This window comes from Erinaceus europaeus, chromosome 2 (assembly GCF_950295315.1).
Source record: "Erinaceus europaeus chromosome 2, mEriEur2.1, whole genome shotgun sequence".
Classification (NCBI taxonomy): Eukaryota; Metazoa; Chordata; class Mammalia; order Eulipotyphla; family Erinaceidae; genus Erinaceus; species Erinaceus europaeus.
This window is the reverse complement of record NC_080163.1, coordinates 46919437-46936824: the sequence shown is the minus strand read 5'-3', so window position 1 is coordinate 46936824 and position 17388 is coordinate 46919437. Positions and strand designations below refer to the sequence as shown.

At 41.7% G+C, this 17388-nt stretch overlaps 1 long non-coding RNA gene across 1 annotated transcript in view; it reads right to left on the bottom strand.

Moving 5' to 3' along the window:
- The window catches only part of LOC132535021 (uncharacterized), a 392194-nt gene extending 376236 nt beyond the window's left edge, over nucleotides 1-15958 (bottom strand). Inside the window, exon 1 of the long non-coding RNA XR_009546810.1 lies at nucleotides 15908-15958. This is a non-coding gene — a long non-coding RNA (uncharacterized LOC132535021). The remainder of the gene's footprint in view (nucleotides 1-15907) is intronic.
- Nucleotides 15959-17388: the final 1430 nt, after the last annotated feature.

Below are 17388 nucleotides of genomic sequence, written 5' to 3'. Positions count from 1 at the left end.
TTTTACCAGAGCACAGCTCAGCTCTAGTTTGTGGTGGTATAGGGGATGGTTGAACCTGGGACTTTGGAGCCTCAAGCATAAAAGTCTCTTTTTTTTCTTTTTTTTTTTCTTTTCTTTTTCCTTTTTATTATCTTTATTGAATATTTAGACAGATACAACCAGAAATCAAGAGAGAAGAGAGACAGAGCAACACCTGCAGACCTGCTTCACCAGTCGTGAAGCTTTCTCCCTGCAGGTGGGGGGCTGGGGGCTTGAACCTGGGTCCTTGAGCACTGTAACTCAACTAATGTGCATTCAACTAGGTTCACCAGCACCTGGCTTCCCTTTTTTTTTCTTTATTGGAGGGGTTAATGGTTCACAGTCAATAGTAAAATACAGTAGTTTGTACATGCGTAACATTTCTCAGTTTTCCACATAACAGTTCAATCCCCTCTAGATCCTCCTCTGCCATCATGTTCCAGGACCTGAGGCCCTCCCCAACATGCCAGAGTCTTTTACTTTGGTGCAGTACATCAAACCCAGTCCTTATTTTCAATTTTTTTATTAGTGGTCTAATAATGATTGACAAGATTGTGGGATAAGAGGGGTACAATTCATATACTTCCCACTACCAGCATGCCATATCCTATTCCCTCCATTGGAAGTTTCTTCTTTTTTTTTTCTCCCTTTTGTTGTCCTTGTTGTAGCCTTGTTGTGGTTATTGATGTTGTTGTTGATGTCGTTAATTGTTGGATAGGACAGAGAGAAATGGAGAGAGGAGGGGAAGACAGAGAGGGGGAAAGATAGACACCTGCAGACCTGCTTCACCGCCTGTGAAGCAACTCCCCCTACAGGTGGGGAGCTGGGGGCTCGAACTGGGATCCTTACGTAGGTCTTTGCACTTTGCGCCACATGTGCTTAACCCGCTGTGCTACTGCCTGACCCCCAGTTTCTCTCTTCTTTATCCCTCTAGAACTATGGACCAAATATCTCTATGGAGCACAGAAGGTCGAAGGTCTGATTTATGTGACTGCTATAAGAGTCTCTTTTGCACAACCATTATGCCATCTACCCCTGCCCCCCTTTTTTTAGTTGCATCACAGTTATTACTGGGGCTGGGTGCCTACACAATGAATCCTCTGCTCCCAGGAGCCACTTTTTCTTTTCCTCCTTTAATTACCCTCTCTTTATTTTATTTGATAGAGACAGAAAGAAATGGAGAGGGAAGAAGACAGAAAGAGGGAGGGGGGGGAGAGAGAGAGAGAGAGTTGCAACACTGCTTCACCACTTATGAAGCTCCTACTCCTGCAGTTGGGGGCCAGGGCCTTGAACCTGGTCCCTTGCAGATGGTAACAAGTGCTCAACCAGATCACAAAGATGCAGTAGGATACTTGAAAGGATCCCACTGCTAAACATAGATCAGGGACCACTGAGGAACCTGTATGCATTTCCCCATCTTGCTTTAAGGAGGAGTAGCTCACAACCCTGAAAAGAATCTGGGTCTTGGAAAACTCTCGTGAGAGCCCCCACAAGCCTGGGAATGTCAAAGTCTGCTTTCTACCCGCTTCTCTTACCTCAGGAGCCAGTCTCTCAATTCCCAGCAGACACAGTGAGGACAATTCTCCTGTTGCCTCCTCTCTCCTCCTCTCTGGCTCCTGACTGCCCTGCCCTGGCAGTGAGTGGGCCCCAGAGTCTCTGTGAAGCCTCATTTCCTCTCTATTCAATGGCACAGTCTCTCCCTCAAACTCCAACTTCCGTCCTACATCCCGGGTATTTCTAGGCCAGAACCTCCAGCCACCAGGATCACAGAAGCCTGCCGCCCTGCAGCTCCAAGCAGTCAGGAACGCTAATTGGCATTAACATAGACCAGGCCAGCAGCTCACAAAAGATCCTCTCTTCCTGACCAGAGCCAAGCCTGGGGCAAAGCCAGCTGCTGGTGTCCATGAGTGGGGGCAGGGTCCTCCTCCATGTGGAAGGATGGTGCTGCTGGGTCCACTCAGCAAGAAGCTGGCCCTCAATAAAGCCTCCAGGTAGCAGAGCACACTAGGGACATTGTGTCCTCAAAGTCCGCCCTCTATGCTCATTTTAATCTGATCTCACTTGGAGCAAAAACCTCTGAAATCAGACTGCCCATGTTGATATTCTAGTACTGCACTTAATAAGCATGACCTTGAATAAAAAATAGTGCTTCTGGTTTCCTGTGTATGAAAAGGAGATAAAGCTACCTACCTCACTGGGTTGTGGCGCAAGTAAAATACCGGCCAAAGCAAGCTCCCTGAGCAGTCCCTAACATATAGTAAAAACTCACTCAGTAAACAGTAATGGCAATTATATGATTATGATTTCCTGGATGCAGTCCTCTTTGTTTGCATTTCAGGGCTTCAACACTGAACAGAGAGAATGGAATAGAGCAGGCACCCCCAGAGAGTAAGTTGAAAAGATGGGATGGAAGGAAGGGAGGGAGAATGAGCAGGAAATAAGAAAGCATGTTTCACAGGTCAAACTGGTTTTATGAGTAGACAAGAAAGACCGTTATTGAAAGCTTCAGCTAATAGACAATTTGTGACTGTTTAGAATTTGACTAATAATGATTTGTTCCTTTGAATAAAGCCCTGCCCTGCTTCCCATTGCTCCCCTTTAAGATGCAAACAGTCACACTTTAGTCTGAATGAGTTATAGAGCTTGATGAGAAAAGGTGGTTTGAAAGTTCCAGAGCCTCTGCAGGAAAAAAAGAAATTTTGACATAGAAAGTGCCAGGGGGATCATATAATTTTGCAGGAGGCTGGCTGCAAGAAAATTGAGTGCAGGACACTGCAATTTCCTTTCGTAACAGTTCAGATGTATCTGAACCTCCCAGTCAAGGATGCCTTTCTTGTCCCTGTCCCAAATCCTTCATGCTATGGATTATAGAGCAAAACGATCCTCTATTTCTCCATGTTATAGGCTCAGCACAGAATGTATGACTGTATCTGTTCCCAAAGATTTTCTTTCTCTCATGGTATGAACTATCCATATGCAATCTCAATCCTAAAGTGATTTTCATTTGCTGGGGAAATCTGAAAACTATCTCTTGCCAATCTGAGGTTAAACACAGAGGGAGATCTAAAATGCAATTTTCCTGTTTGAGAAGCAGTTACAATATTTTTAAGCAATTGAAGGTTCAAAATTTCAAATCCAACATGCAGTTAGGCCTCAACTGCAGGAACAACTGATTTTGCAAAGTTTACAAAACAGTGGACTATCTCAGTGGCTTCCCCCTGAGTACTGAGTGCTGAGTCTTGAGTGTTTCATAAGTGGAGATGTTCTGGGATACTAGGTGCAGTACTACTGGTGTTTGGTTTTTGGCTGGGGCCTTTTAAAGTAAATGTTACATGAGGAAAAAGAGGAAAGATATTATCATAAAGTGTCAAAGCAATGATATCTTTTAAATAGCATGGTTTATCAACATTTATTGGTGTTTGGAGTTAACACTCTGGTCTATCACCACTTAGTGTTGGCAATAAATTGAAAATTTTGTCTTGCCGTTGGCACCAAAAAAGGACCCAGCAAGGGTCTGTGTGTCTTTTTGCAGAGGCAGATTGCTGGATGCCAGGAAAGGCAGCAGAGATAGAGAAACCTAGCTTCTCCACACCTGCTCCAGGCCCAAAAGACCTGATCTACTTCCTATGAGTTCCTTCAAAGCCTTCTTCAAACCCCACCCATTGTGGCAAGTGGACAGAGGATTCTGAAGACACTGAGTCACACTGACCACTTTGTCCATTTGACAGCCAGAGGCACAGCTGGGCCATTACCAGGAACCTCTGCTGGGACCTGGTAGGAGGAAAAAGGTGAGTTAGGTCTCGAAGACTTTTTCATCAGGGAATCCAAATAAGTAAACATAAAGACAAGTGTGAATAGTGATGGGAATATGCTATTTTGTCCAATTCACACATTTCTGGTGCCAGGGGCTTGAACCAGGATTCTTATGCCGGTCCTTGTGCTTTGCGCCACATGCACTTAACCCGCTGTGCTACCCGCCTGACTCCCACTACTCAGTTTTTTTTAATAGTTCTATTTCATGTCCTGAGGAGGGGACTACAGAAAGTCTTGGGGAGTAAGAGTTGGAAAAGGACTTGGTAACTAGGAGAAATAGATAATATAATGAAGGCTTGTCATTCATGATTTAATGGAGATAGTTCCAAATTACTGAGTAATGAAGTGAGTGTTTAAGATCCTTTCCCTCTTAATTAGAAGGCAGGGATAGGGCATACATTACTGAAGATCCAGGAAAAGATGAGCATTCAAGTTTTGAGATCAGCCAATATTTTTTGTAGAATAAATACAGGAGTCAGTTTCCATTAAGTTATGCTACAGTAACAAGTAGACCCCAAATCTCAAATGTTGATTATTTCTCTATTACATTGCTTGTTTGTCAGCTGTTGCTCTGTTCTGTGTTTTTTTTACTCAGGACCCCAGATTTTCGAGAGGTAACAATGGATCTTAACATTTTCTCTCATATGTTTTCATCCAGAGCAAATGACTAAGCCAAGTTTGATGGCAATGAGAAGTGTATCCTTCTTCAGAGAGTTCATCCACTGGATGGGCTGCAAACAGTTTAAACAGTAATACACCTTTGCACATGTTATAACTGAGATGAGACATCAGAGTGACTTGGCAGTAGGAACTTTTTCAGGAGGAAGTGGAAGCTCAGGCAATTTAGCATCTGTTTCTGAGTGTCTACCACTTCACCTTGCCACCCACTGACTCTTTTTGCCTTTCATGTGTCTTGTGGCTTCTGCCTTTCCCTGTCTTGAAGGGTCAGTTTCCTCTTCATTTTTGTCTTCCTCTCATAGTCTTTTTGACCTCTTTCTGCCTTATATTATTAATTTATTTTCTGATCTTGCTGTGAATTTGCCAGAACATTTTACGTTTAGGTGTCAGAAACCCAAATCAAATTAGTTAAAACTAAACCAGTTCGAGCCACCGGCTCCCCACCTGCAGGGGAGTCACTTCGTAAGTGGTGAAGCAAGTCTGCAGGTGTCTGTCTTTCTCTCCCCCTCTCTGTCTTCCCCTCCTCTCTCCATTTCTCTCTGTCCTATCCAATAACAGCAGCAACAACAACAATAATAACCACAGCAATGATAAAACAACAAGGGCAACAAAAGGGGAAAAAATGGTCTCCAGGTGATTCAACTTCCGGAGGCGGAGCTACGAGCAGCAGATCGCTTTCTCTCCTCTCCTCTCCTCTCCTCTCCTGGATCAACTAGGAATACCAAAGGAGACCACCTGGGACCGAAACAAGACAGGACTAGAATGACCACAGGAACCCAGTAATTCACCAGTGAGTACAAACACGTGTGGCTGGTAACAGAGAGGAGAGAGGAGCCTAAGGAGAGATTAAGTGACTGCTAACAGTTCAGCAGTTTATCAGTTGAGACACCACCTCCAGTCTGATCCACCAACAAGGGGACAGCTGAAGGGAGAAGAGGACTCCCCAGAGACTCGCCAAGTGCAACTCTGAGTCTCCATTGCTACTACCCTCAGAATCTGGAGCAGTGACAGGGAGGGACACCAGGGGACAGAGATCTAACCAGGAAACTCAGGAGAAGACCTATACCTTGGTGGCATAGCTGAGGGGCTGTGAAAGTCTCTTTGCATAACCACTGGATTATCTCTGCCACACCCCGCTTTATCTCACGGTCAGGAGTCAATGATTAAGCTGAAGCCTATTGATAGTTTAAAAGCCCTCAGGCTCCCATAGCCTACAGGGAAGAAAAAAAAAAAAGGCTTTTAAATCACTGAGCTCCAACTCAGAGATTTAAATACTATTGAAACAACTGTTAACTTCCACCACTGTGAACCCTTTAATTAACTTAAATAGACACAAGTCAATCCAGGCAATAGTGATCAATAATTTGAAAAGTACTGATAAAGGGAACTCATAACATAATATATAAAATGGTTAAAACAACAAGAAGAGATATTGGAGAATCTAACCAGGACAAGAGTCCAGCTAAAAGTCCTCCAGAGGGTGAAGCACAAAATAACGAGTTCAACATCCAAACATTAGCTAAGGAAATAATAACAGGAGTGAGTAAAGAATTTGAAAAAATTATAATCAGAAATACAGGAACAACAAATGAGAATATGGAAGAAAATACTAATTATCTCATGGTTATTTGAAAGCTGAAATTGCTGAGCTAAGAATGCAACTAGCTGAACAAGCTAAAACAGTATCAGAGCAGGGCAACAAAATAGATGAACTCCAGAAAACAGTAGAGGGCAGAGAGAATAGAATCTATGAGGCTGAAGACAGAATTAGCAAGATCAAGGATGAATTCGAGACAACAAAAAAAGAAGTAAGAGATCTCAAAAAGAGATTAAGAGATGCTGAAAAAAACAAGAGTCCTATGGGATGACTTAAAAGAAACAATATACTAATTATTGGCATACCAGGGGAAGAAAGAGAAGGAGAGGAAGAAAGCATTTTCCAGGCCATAGTAGCTGAAAATTTCTCTAGTCTAGACAACATCAAAGACATAAAGATTCAAGAAGCCCAGAGAGTCCCAAACAGAATTAACCCAGACCTAAAGACACCAAGACATATCATACTAAGAATGGAAAGGAATAAGGATAAAGAAAGGACCCTGAAGGCTGCAAGAGAAAAACAAAGAGTCACCTACAAAGGAAGACCCATAAGATTAGCAGCAGACTTCTCCATACAAACACTACAGGCCAGAAGAGAATGGCAAGATATATATCGAGTGCTCAATGAGAAAGGCTTTCAGCCAAGAATACTATATCATGCTAGACTGTCATTCAGACTAGATGGAGGCATCAAAACCTTCTCAGACAAGCAACAGTTGAAGGAATCAACTATCAAGCCTGCCCTGAAAGAAGTTCTGAAAGGTCTCCTATAAACAATCAGACCACCACAAATAGGACATATATCAAAACACTCTAAAACTCTACAAGAATGGGGTTAAAATATCTTCGTCTATGGCCATACCACCCTGAACACGCCCGATCTCATCTGATCTCAGAAAATATCTTCAATCTTTGATATCAATAAATGTCAATGGCCTGAACTCACCTATTAAAAGACACAGAGTAGGAAGATGGATCAGAAAACACAACCCAACAATATGCTGTCTACAGGAAACCCACCTAACTCAACAAGACAAACACAGATTTAAAGTGAAAGGACGGAAAACTATCATACAAGCCAATGGCCCACAAAAAAGGGCAGGAACAGCTATTCTCATATCTGACATGATAGACTTTAAAATAGATAAGATTGGGAGTCGGGCTGTAGCACAGCGGGTTAAGCACAGATGGCGGAAAGCACAAGGACCGGCATAAGGATCCGGGTTCGAACCCCGGCTCCCCACCTGCAGGGGAGTCGCTTCACAGGCGGTGAAGCAGGTCTGCAGGTGTCTATCTTTCTCTCCTCCTCTCTGTCTTCCCCTTCTGTCTCCATTTCTCTCTGTCCTATCCAACAACGACAACAACAATAATAACTACAACAAGGGCAACAAAAGGGAATAAATAAATAAAATAAATATTAAAAAAATAAAATAGATAAGATTTAAAAAGATAGGAATGGACACTACTTAATGCTCAGAGGATCAGTCAATCAATAGGACTTAACAATTATTAACATCTATGCACCCAATGAGAAGCCATCTAAATATATCAAACCTCTACTGAAAGAGCTACAGCAATATATAAACAGTAACACAATCATAGTAGGGGACTTCAACACCCCACTCTCTCAACTTGACAGATCATCCAGGCAGAAAATCAATAAAGACATGAGGGAGCTAAATGAAGAGATAGATAAACTAGAACTATTGGACATTTTCAGAGTCATTCATCCCAAGAAACTGGAATACACATTTTACTCAAATCCACATGGGTCATTCTCAAGGATAGACCATATGTTAGGCCACAAAGACAGCATCAGCCAATTCAAGAGCATTGAAATCATCCCAAGCATCTTCTCAGACCACAGTGGAATTAAACTAACACTTAACAATCAACAAAAGATTAGTAACAGTCCCAAAATGTGGAAGCTCAACAGTACACTTCTTAACAACCTCTGGGTCAAAGAGGAAATCAAGGAAGAAATCAAAATGTTTCGAGAATTCAATGAAAATGAAGACACAAGCTATCAAAATATTTGGGACACAGCTAAAGCAGTCCTAAGAGGGAAGTTCATAGCTAGACAAGCACACATTAGGAAACAAGAAAAAGCACAAATAAACAGCCTGATTGCACATCTTAGAGACCTAGAAGAACAACAAAGGAACCCTAAAGCAACAAGAAGGTCAGAAATCACTAAAGTTAGGGCAGAAATAAATAACATTGAGAATAGGAAAACCATACAAAAGATCAACGAAAGTAAATGTTGGTTCTTCGAAAGAATAAACAAAATCAACAAACCTTTAGGCAGACTCACAAAACAAAAAAGGGAGAAGACCCAAATAAGTCGGATAGTAAATGAAAGAGGAGATATCACAACAGACACTGCAGAAATTCAACATATCATGCGAGGCTTCTATGAACAACTATATGCCACCAAGCTAGAGAACCTGGAAGAAATGGACGATTTCCTAGATACCTACCAACTTCCAAAACTAAGTAAAGAGGAAGTGGATAACATGAATAGGCCCATCACAGCTAATGAAATTGAAACAGTTATCAAAAATCTCCCCAAAAATAAAAGTCCTGGACCAGATGTTTTTACAAATGAATTCTACAAAACCTTCAAAGAAGAACTAATACCTCTACTTTTAAAAATCTTCCAGAAGATTGAAGACACTGGAATACTCCCTGCCAGCTTCTATGAAGCCAACATCACCCTGATACCAAAAGCAGACAGGGACACAACCAAAAAAGAAAACTACAGAACAATATCTCTGATGAACATAGATGCGAAAATACTGAACAAAATTCTAGCCAACCGGATACAGCAGTATAACAAAAAGATTGTTCATCATGACCAAGTGGGGTTTATCCCAGGCATGCAAGGTTGGTTTAATACACGTAAATCAATCAATGTGATCCACCACATCAACAAAAGCAAGACCAAAAACCACATGGTCATATCAATAGATGCAGAGAAAGCCTTTGTCAAAACACAACATCCCTTTATGATCAAAACACTACAAAAAATGGGAATAGATGGAAAATTCCTGAAGATAGTGGAGTCTATATATAGCAAACCTATAGCCAACATCATACTCAGTGTTGAAAAACTGGAAGCATTTCCACTCAGATCAGGTACTAGACAGGGCTGCCCACTATCACCATTACTATTCAACATAGTGTTGGAAGTTCTTGCCATAGCAATCAGTCAGGAGCAAGGAATTAAAGGGATACAGATTGGAAGAGAAGAAGTCAAACTCTCCCTATTTGCAGATGACATGATAGTATACATAGGAAAACCTAAAGAATCCAGCAAGAAGCTTTTGAAAATCATCAGGCAATACAATAAGGTGTCAGGCAACACTAAGTTAGAAGAAATTGAAATCCAGAAATCAATTCCTTTTACTATAGCAACAAAAACAATAAAATACCTAGGAGTAAATCTAAGCAAGGAAGTGAAAGACTTGTATACTGAAAATTATGAGTCACTACTCAAAGAAATTGAAAAAGACACAAAGAAGTGGAAAGATATTCCATGTTCATGGGTTGGAAGAATTAACATCATCAAAATGAATATATTACCCAGAGCCATCTACAAATTTAATGCTATCCCCATCAAGATCCCAAGCACATTTTTTAGGAGAATAGAACAAATGCTACAAATGTTTATCTGGAACCAGAGAAGACCTAGAATTTCCAAAACAATCTTGAGAAAAAAGAACAGAACTGGAGGCATCACACTCCCAGATCTCAAACTATATTATAGGGCCACTGTCATCAAAACTGCTTGGTACTGGAACATGAATAGACACACTGACCAGTGGAATAGAATTGAGAGCCTAGAAATGAGGCCCCACACCTATGGACATCTAATCTTTGACAAAGGTGCCCAGACTATTAAATGGGGAAAGCAGAGTCTCTTCAACAAATGGTGTTGGAAACAATGGGTTGAAACATGCAGAAGAATGAAACTGAATCACTTTATTTCACCAAATACAAAAGTAAATTCCAAGTGGATCAAGGACTTGGGTGTTAGACCACAAACTATCAGATACTTAGAGGAAAATATTGGCAGAACTCTTTTCCGCATAAATTTTAAAGACATTTTCAATGAAATGAATCCAATTACAAAGAAGACTAAGGCAAGCATAAACCTATGGGACTACATCAAATTAAAAAGCTTCTTCACAGCAAAAGAAACCAGTACCCAAACCAAGAGACCCCTCATAGAATGGGAGAAGATCTTTACATGCCATACATCAGATAAGAGTTTAATAACCAACATATATAAAGAGCTTGCCAGACTCAACAACAAGACAACAAATAACCCTATCCAAAAATGGGGGGAGGACTTGGACAGAATATTCACCACAGAAGAGATCCAAAAGGCCGAGAAACACATGAAAAAATGCTCCAAGTCTCTGATTGTCAGAGAAATGCAAATAAAGACAACAATGAGATATCACTTCACTCCTGTGAGAATGTCATACATCAGAAAAGGTAACAGCAGCAAATGCTGGAGAGGGTGTGGGGTCAAAGGAACCCTCCTGCACTGCTGGTGGGAATGCAAATTGGTCCAACCTCTTTGGAGAACAGTCTGGAGAACTCTCAGAAGGCTAGAAATGGACCTACCCTATGATCCTGCAATTCCTCTCCTGGGGATATATCCTAAGGAATCCAACACATCCATCCAAAAAGATCTGTGTACACATATGTTTTTGGCAGCACAATTTGTAATAGCCAAAACCTGGAAACAACCCAGGTGTCCAACAACAGATGAGTGGCTGAGCAAGTTGTGGTATATATACACAATGGAATACTACTCAGCTGTAAAAAATGGTAACTTCACCGTTTTCAGCCAATCTTGGATGGACCTTGAAAAAATCATGTTGAGTGAAATAAGTCAGAAACAGAAGGATGAATATGGGATGATCTCACTCTCAGGCAGAAGTTGAAAAACAAGATCAGAAAAGAAAACAAAAGTAGAACCTGAAATGGAATTGGCGTATTGCACCCAAGTAAAAGACTCTGGGGTGGGTGGGTGGGTGGGGAGAATACAGGTCCATGAAAGATTATAAATGACATAGTGGGGGTTGTATTGTTAAATGGGAAACTGGGGAATGTTCTGCATGTACAAACTATTGTATTTACTGTTGAATGTAAAACATTAATTCCCCAATAAAGAAATAAATTTTTTAAAAAATGGTCTCCAGAAGCAGTGGGTTCATGGTGCAGACACCAAGCCCCAGCAATAACCCTGGAGGAAAAAAAAAAAAAAGCTGAGTAATGTGGTCCGGGAGGTGCCACAGTAGCTAAGGAACTAGACTCTCAAGCATGAGGTCCTGAGTTCAATCCCTGGAAGCACATGTACAAGAGTGATGTCTGGCTCTTTCTTTCCTCCTTTCTCATTAATTAAATAAATAAAATCTTAAAAAAAAAAACTGAATGACAGAGGACCTAGTGGGGGTTGTATTGTTATATGGAAAACTGGCAAATGTTATGCATGTACAAACTATTGTATTTACTATTGAATGTAAAAAATTAATTCCCCAATAAAGATATTAAAAATAAAAAATAAATAAAAAACAGAATGAATGATTTATCAAAACCACATGATGGAGCCAGGTGGTGGGACACCTGGTTTAGCGCACATATTACAATGAGCAAGGACCCAGGTTCAAGACCCCGGTCCCCACCTGCAAAGGGAAAGCTTCATGAGTGGTAAAGCAGGGCTGCAGGTGTCTCTCTGTCTCTCTCCCTCTCTATCAACCCTTTTCCCTCTCTATTTCTGGCTGTCTCTATCCAAAAAAAAAAATGAGTAATCACATGACTTAAATAATTGAATATTTGTAAATTTTATAGAATTTTTCTTAAAGTCAGAAATGAATCATTTCACTGCTGTCGGTTTCTCAAAGAGAGCTGTTAGGTTGACCATGGGTTATGGATGGTACTAATGACAGTGAATAGAATTTGTGTATCACCATTTTATTCCCAAAGCATGTCACATATTTACTCTTCTAAATTCATAACAGCTTAAAAATATTGTCCCCGTTTTATACTGGAGATGAGACAGTTAAAGATGTTTTGTTTTGGCTTGGTTTTTTAAAGATTTTTTAAATATTTATTTATTTATTCCCTTTTTGTTGCCCTTGTCGTTTTTATTGTTGTTGTAGTTATTATTGTTGTTATCAATGTTGTCATTGTTGGATAGGACAGAGAGAAATGGAGAGAGGAGGGGAAGACAGAGGGGAGGAGAGAAAGATAGACACCTGCAGACCTGCTTTACCACCTGTGAAGCAACTTGCCTGCAACCGGGATCCTTACACTGGTCCTTGCGCTTTGCGCCATGTACGCTTAACCCACTGCACTAGTTAAAGATATTTTTACAAACTCCAGAACTAGTGCTCTGTCTCCTGGTTCCTTGCTTCTTCTCCCCTACCTGTGACATGAGTCACAGCAGGCACCCTGAGCAGAGAACACAGGACTTAAGAAGGCAATCAGACAGCCCCTGATTTGAATAAATAAGTGAATGCATGAATATATGATTAAATGAATGGATGGATAGGTGGATGGATAGATAGATGATGGATAAATGGATTGATGGACAGATAAATGGATAGATGGGTGGATGGGTGATGGATTGATGAATGGCTGGATGGATCTCTTTTGTATAAATGGATATGCAGATGGATGGATGGAATTCCTGCATTCAGAGGGAGGAGGTGGTATTATTCTCTCAGAGACTGAAAAATGTGGACAGACATGCCTAAATATTCTACCAGCCACAATGCCCGATACTTAGCCAACAGCTTAACTCTACCTTCTCAAGTATTTTAGTTCTTCCTCACCAGCAATAAAATAAAATATACTTTGCTATATATTCTTAGTCTACAAATTATTAGCCACATTCATCTCTCCATTCCTCCATTTCTTTTTTAAAAGATATTTTTATTTATTTATTATTGGGTAGAAACAGAGAGAAATTGAGAAAGGAGATAGAGAGTGAGAGAGGCAGAGAGATGCCTACAGCACTGCTTTACCACTCATGAAGCTTCACCCTACAGATGAGGAACAGAGACTTGAACCTAGGTCATTGGGCACTTTTAAAAAATATTTGGGTTTTTTTGGTTTTTTTTTTAATATTTATTTATTTATTCCCTTTTGTTGCCCTTGTTGTTTTATTGTTGTAGTTATTATTGATGTCGTTGTTGCTGGATAGGACAGAGAGAAATAGAGGAGGGGAAGACAGAGAGGGGGAGAGATAGACACCAGAAAACCTGCTTCACTGCTTGTGAAGTGATACCTCTGCAGGTGGTGAGCTGGGGGCTCGAAACGGAATCCTTATGCTGGCCCTTGTGCTTAACCCGCTGCGCTACCGCCCGACTCCCCAGTGGGCACTCTAATGTGTGCACTCAATCAGATGTGCTACTGCCTGGCCCCATACCTCAGTTTCTTTATTTGTAAAGTGAGGAGGAAATTATCAGCTCTTTCATAGGACTGTTGTGAATCATATACGATGGAAATACATGACATAACCTAAATCATTTAATAAAGTACCTAATGTATTCTAAGTTCTCCATAAATAATAACTATTAGTAGTAGTATTCCCTAAAGTTTAGAATGGTTGCCTGTGGAAATCAAGGTAAGTCCCCACTAAGCATCCCATACTGTGATTACAGTCTGCAGTCCTTTTTCATTAGTGGTTGAATCTGTAATAATACAATAACCTTTATTTTATTACACAGCCCTTGGAAATTGAGGGTTTCATCCATGTCAATTAATTCCTTCGCAGCCCACGTTGGCAGTGACAATCAGAATGTCAAAATGTCTCGGAGGATTCCTAGGAAGTCTGAAACACTTCACCATGAGCCTGCCCAGGTGAGAGACCAGCCAGAGTGAATCATTAATGCACTTCACAGGAAGAGGGACTCTTCCGAAATGCTAATACAATCAACCTGAAAAGCAAACTCAAAGCTTCCAGCTCAGTGAGCAGAAAGGTGTTCCTAGAGCCTGGCGTGCACCACAAAGGAGGCCCCAGGTCCAGGAGGCAGCAGCCCAGCCTCAGTGAGTTGCAAGTGCCCTTCTCAGAGCCTGCAGGTACCTCCCATCACAACCTGCCAGGGCAGCACCCAGATGGACTCCAGCCACTTGGACCCAGATCTGTGCCAAGGAAACAGCACATTTCTGAAGGAGGCTTAGCCAAAAACCACAGAGGAATGAGAAAGGAAATTGCTGGATGAATGGGAAGCTGCCTAATCGCCAGTATCTGATACTGCAGAGACCCTGTTTGTAGACTCCTCCAGAGCCAGACTACTTCAGTTCAAATGCTGTCTGCCCGCCCCTCTTCCAAGATGTGTGGCCTTGGGTACATATGTTAACCTTGCATGCTTTGCTCTTTTCATTTGTAAAAATGCAAATAACAATTCCTATCTCCTAGGCTTGCATGAAGATCTAATGGTTTAATAAAGATAAAGTCCTTTCAGCAATGCCTGACGCATGGAAAAAGCTATGTCCATGTTCGCTATCATTAGTCATTCTTACTTGTATGCCTTCATTCATGCATGCATTAATTCTTCCACCCAGCCATTTATTCCTGCACTCAGGCATGCATCCATCCAACATTCCTATCTGACCTGCTGATGAGGTTATGTTAAAAATGAATAGTAAATATCACGGTTGGATTTAAGAGACAAAGAGCTGCCAAAGGCACCCTGGGGAAGGTACCCTGAGTTGCCACTTTATATTGGCACCGTTCTGCAAGGTCTCCAACTGTGAGCCTTTTGCTCATGTGGGTTTCTCTCTTTGGATGCCTTTCTCCCTCTTTCTCCCACAGAAAACTCTTAGTCATCCTTTAAGGCTCAGTTTAAGAATCACTTCCCGGGCGAAACTTTTCAGTCTCCCAGGCATAACTATTCTCCATCTCCTCAACAAATGTTTGTTTTAATGAGTAAATGATTGATCGAATGAATAAAGGCTCCCAGTGCTCTTTGTTCAGATTAATATGATGGCCTGTATCACCTTGTATTATAATTAGTTGCTTCTGCCTGGAACATTCTTTCCCCACAAATGGGCTGCTCTTATTTATCATCCGAATCATGGTTTAGAGGTCACATCTTCTGAGAAGCCTCCTTTGACTTAGGGCCTCTTGTGCAAGTTCCCTCGCCCTCTGTTCCTGCCCTACCACCTCACCACACTCTGAGGTCATTCCTGACTCATCTGACTCTCCCCCTAGAGGAATGCATCTCCCATGAGGTTAGGGGCTGGGCTGGTCTTGTACCCCAGGGGCAGGCATTTTCAGCATCAGGTAAGGTACTGGGGTAGCTCCTCATGTCCATGGTATAAACACAGCCCCAAGAAATAGACCCTGCACAACTGTGTATTTCAGTGCCATCTTGGAATGGTGCCTGACACCAGTCAACATCTGGTGAGCTCATAGTGAGTGACAATACTCAGTGTGTCCAGGTTCCTGTGCTGGGTGACTCTGGACTGCTACCCCAGCTCTCTCCCAGGTGGAGCAAAGGTGGTGCAGGATCTTCCCTTCCACCCCTATTGGGAGGGACTCTGCATTTTCTAAGCACCCTGAGGTACACGACACAGCAATAATGATGGGTGGGATGGAATGAGATAAAGAGAGCCTGAGTCTGGCTTGGAGTATGGATCGACCTGCCAACACCCAGGTTCAGTGGGGAAGCAATTACAGAAGCCAAACCTTCCACCTGCTGTACCCCATAATGACCCTGGGTCCATACTCCCAGAGGGCTAGAGAATAGGGAAACTATCGAGGGAGGGGATTGGATACAGAGCTCTGGTGGTGGGAATTGTGTGGAGTTGTACCCCTCTTATCCTATGGTCTTGTTAATATTTCCATTTTATAAATTAAAAATTTAAAAGAGAGAGAGAGTCTGAGTCTAATGAAAATAATAAGGTAGAGAGAGCCTGAGTCTGACGAAGGAATGATAGAGAGCCTGAGTCTGAGGTAGGAGACTGCCATTCTCACCTTGAAAACAGGAAACATGGAGAGCTTCCTAGAGAAAGTACACACACACACACACACACACAAACACACACACACACACACTGACACTAACCTCCAGCTCTGACAAACAGCACCTGAAGTCCCTTCTTTTTTTTTTTTTAATTTTTATTTATAAAAAGGAAACACTGACAAAAACCATAGGATAAGAGAGGTACAACTCCACACAATTCCCACCACCAGAACTCCATATCCCATCCCCTCCCCCTGATAGCTTTCCTATTCTTTATCCCACTGGGAGTTTGGACCCAGGGTCATTATGGGGTGCAGATGGTGGAAGGTCTGGCTTTTGTAATTGCTTTCCCACTGAACATGGGCATTTGCAGGTTGGTCCATACTCCCAACCTGTCTCTCTCTTTCCCTAGTGGGGCAGAGATCTGGAGAAGTGGGCCTCCAGGACACACTGAAGTCCCTTCTTCTAAAATTTTTAAGCATTGTGGCTGCAAAGATGGCTCAATGTGTAGAGTAAATGCTTTGCTGACCTGAGACCCCAGGTTCAATCCCCAGCACTGATCATAACTATAGCAGTGTTCTAGTCTTATCTCTCTCATTAAGTAAACAAATAAACAAATCTTTAAAAAATAAAATGAAATATTCATAAATTTGTGCAGTGGAAGAGCATATGATTTGTAAGCTTGGAGTCTTGAGTTGGATCTCTGATGTCTCAGATCTAGAATGACTCCTAGTTCTCTCATTAATAACTTAAATCTTTAGAGAGTTGAAAAAAAAAAAAAGAATAAGCATTACAGAGTTGATCCACAGAAAGCAGAACAGGAGAGTGGTCAAGAATAACCACAATTCAGTTTCCAACCTCACTGCCTCTTAGCAACCTGCTTTAGGCTGGGAACTCAGCCTTTCCAAGCTTCAGTCCCTCCCCTGAGAATTAGACTAAACAGCATGTGTACTCCACCTACCACACACTAAGCACTCCACAAAATGTTTTCTGGTATTCTTATTAGTGCTGCTGCTGTTAATTATCTGGTAGGTCAAATGAGAGACAGAGGTATAATGTAGGCTTCATCTGCCCCCAACCAGTCCCCACTTTGTAGCCAGAGGAAACCATGAATTTGTTGGAACTCTAACCTGGCTGTAGAATCAAAACCTTAATTATCTCATGCCAATGTTCTCTCCCCACTGTATGGCCACTGAATGTCCCTGTTGAGTGGGAACTAGCCTTGATTCTTTCCTTGGCATCTAGGGGCCACAGGTAGAATGAAGGGTGACACTGGGCCCTTTACTTGAAATCC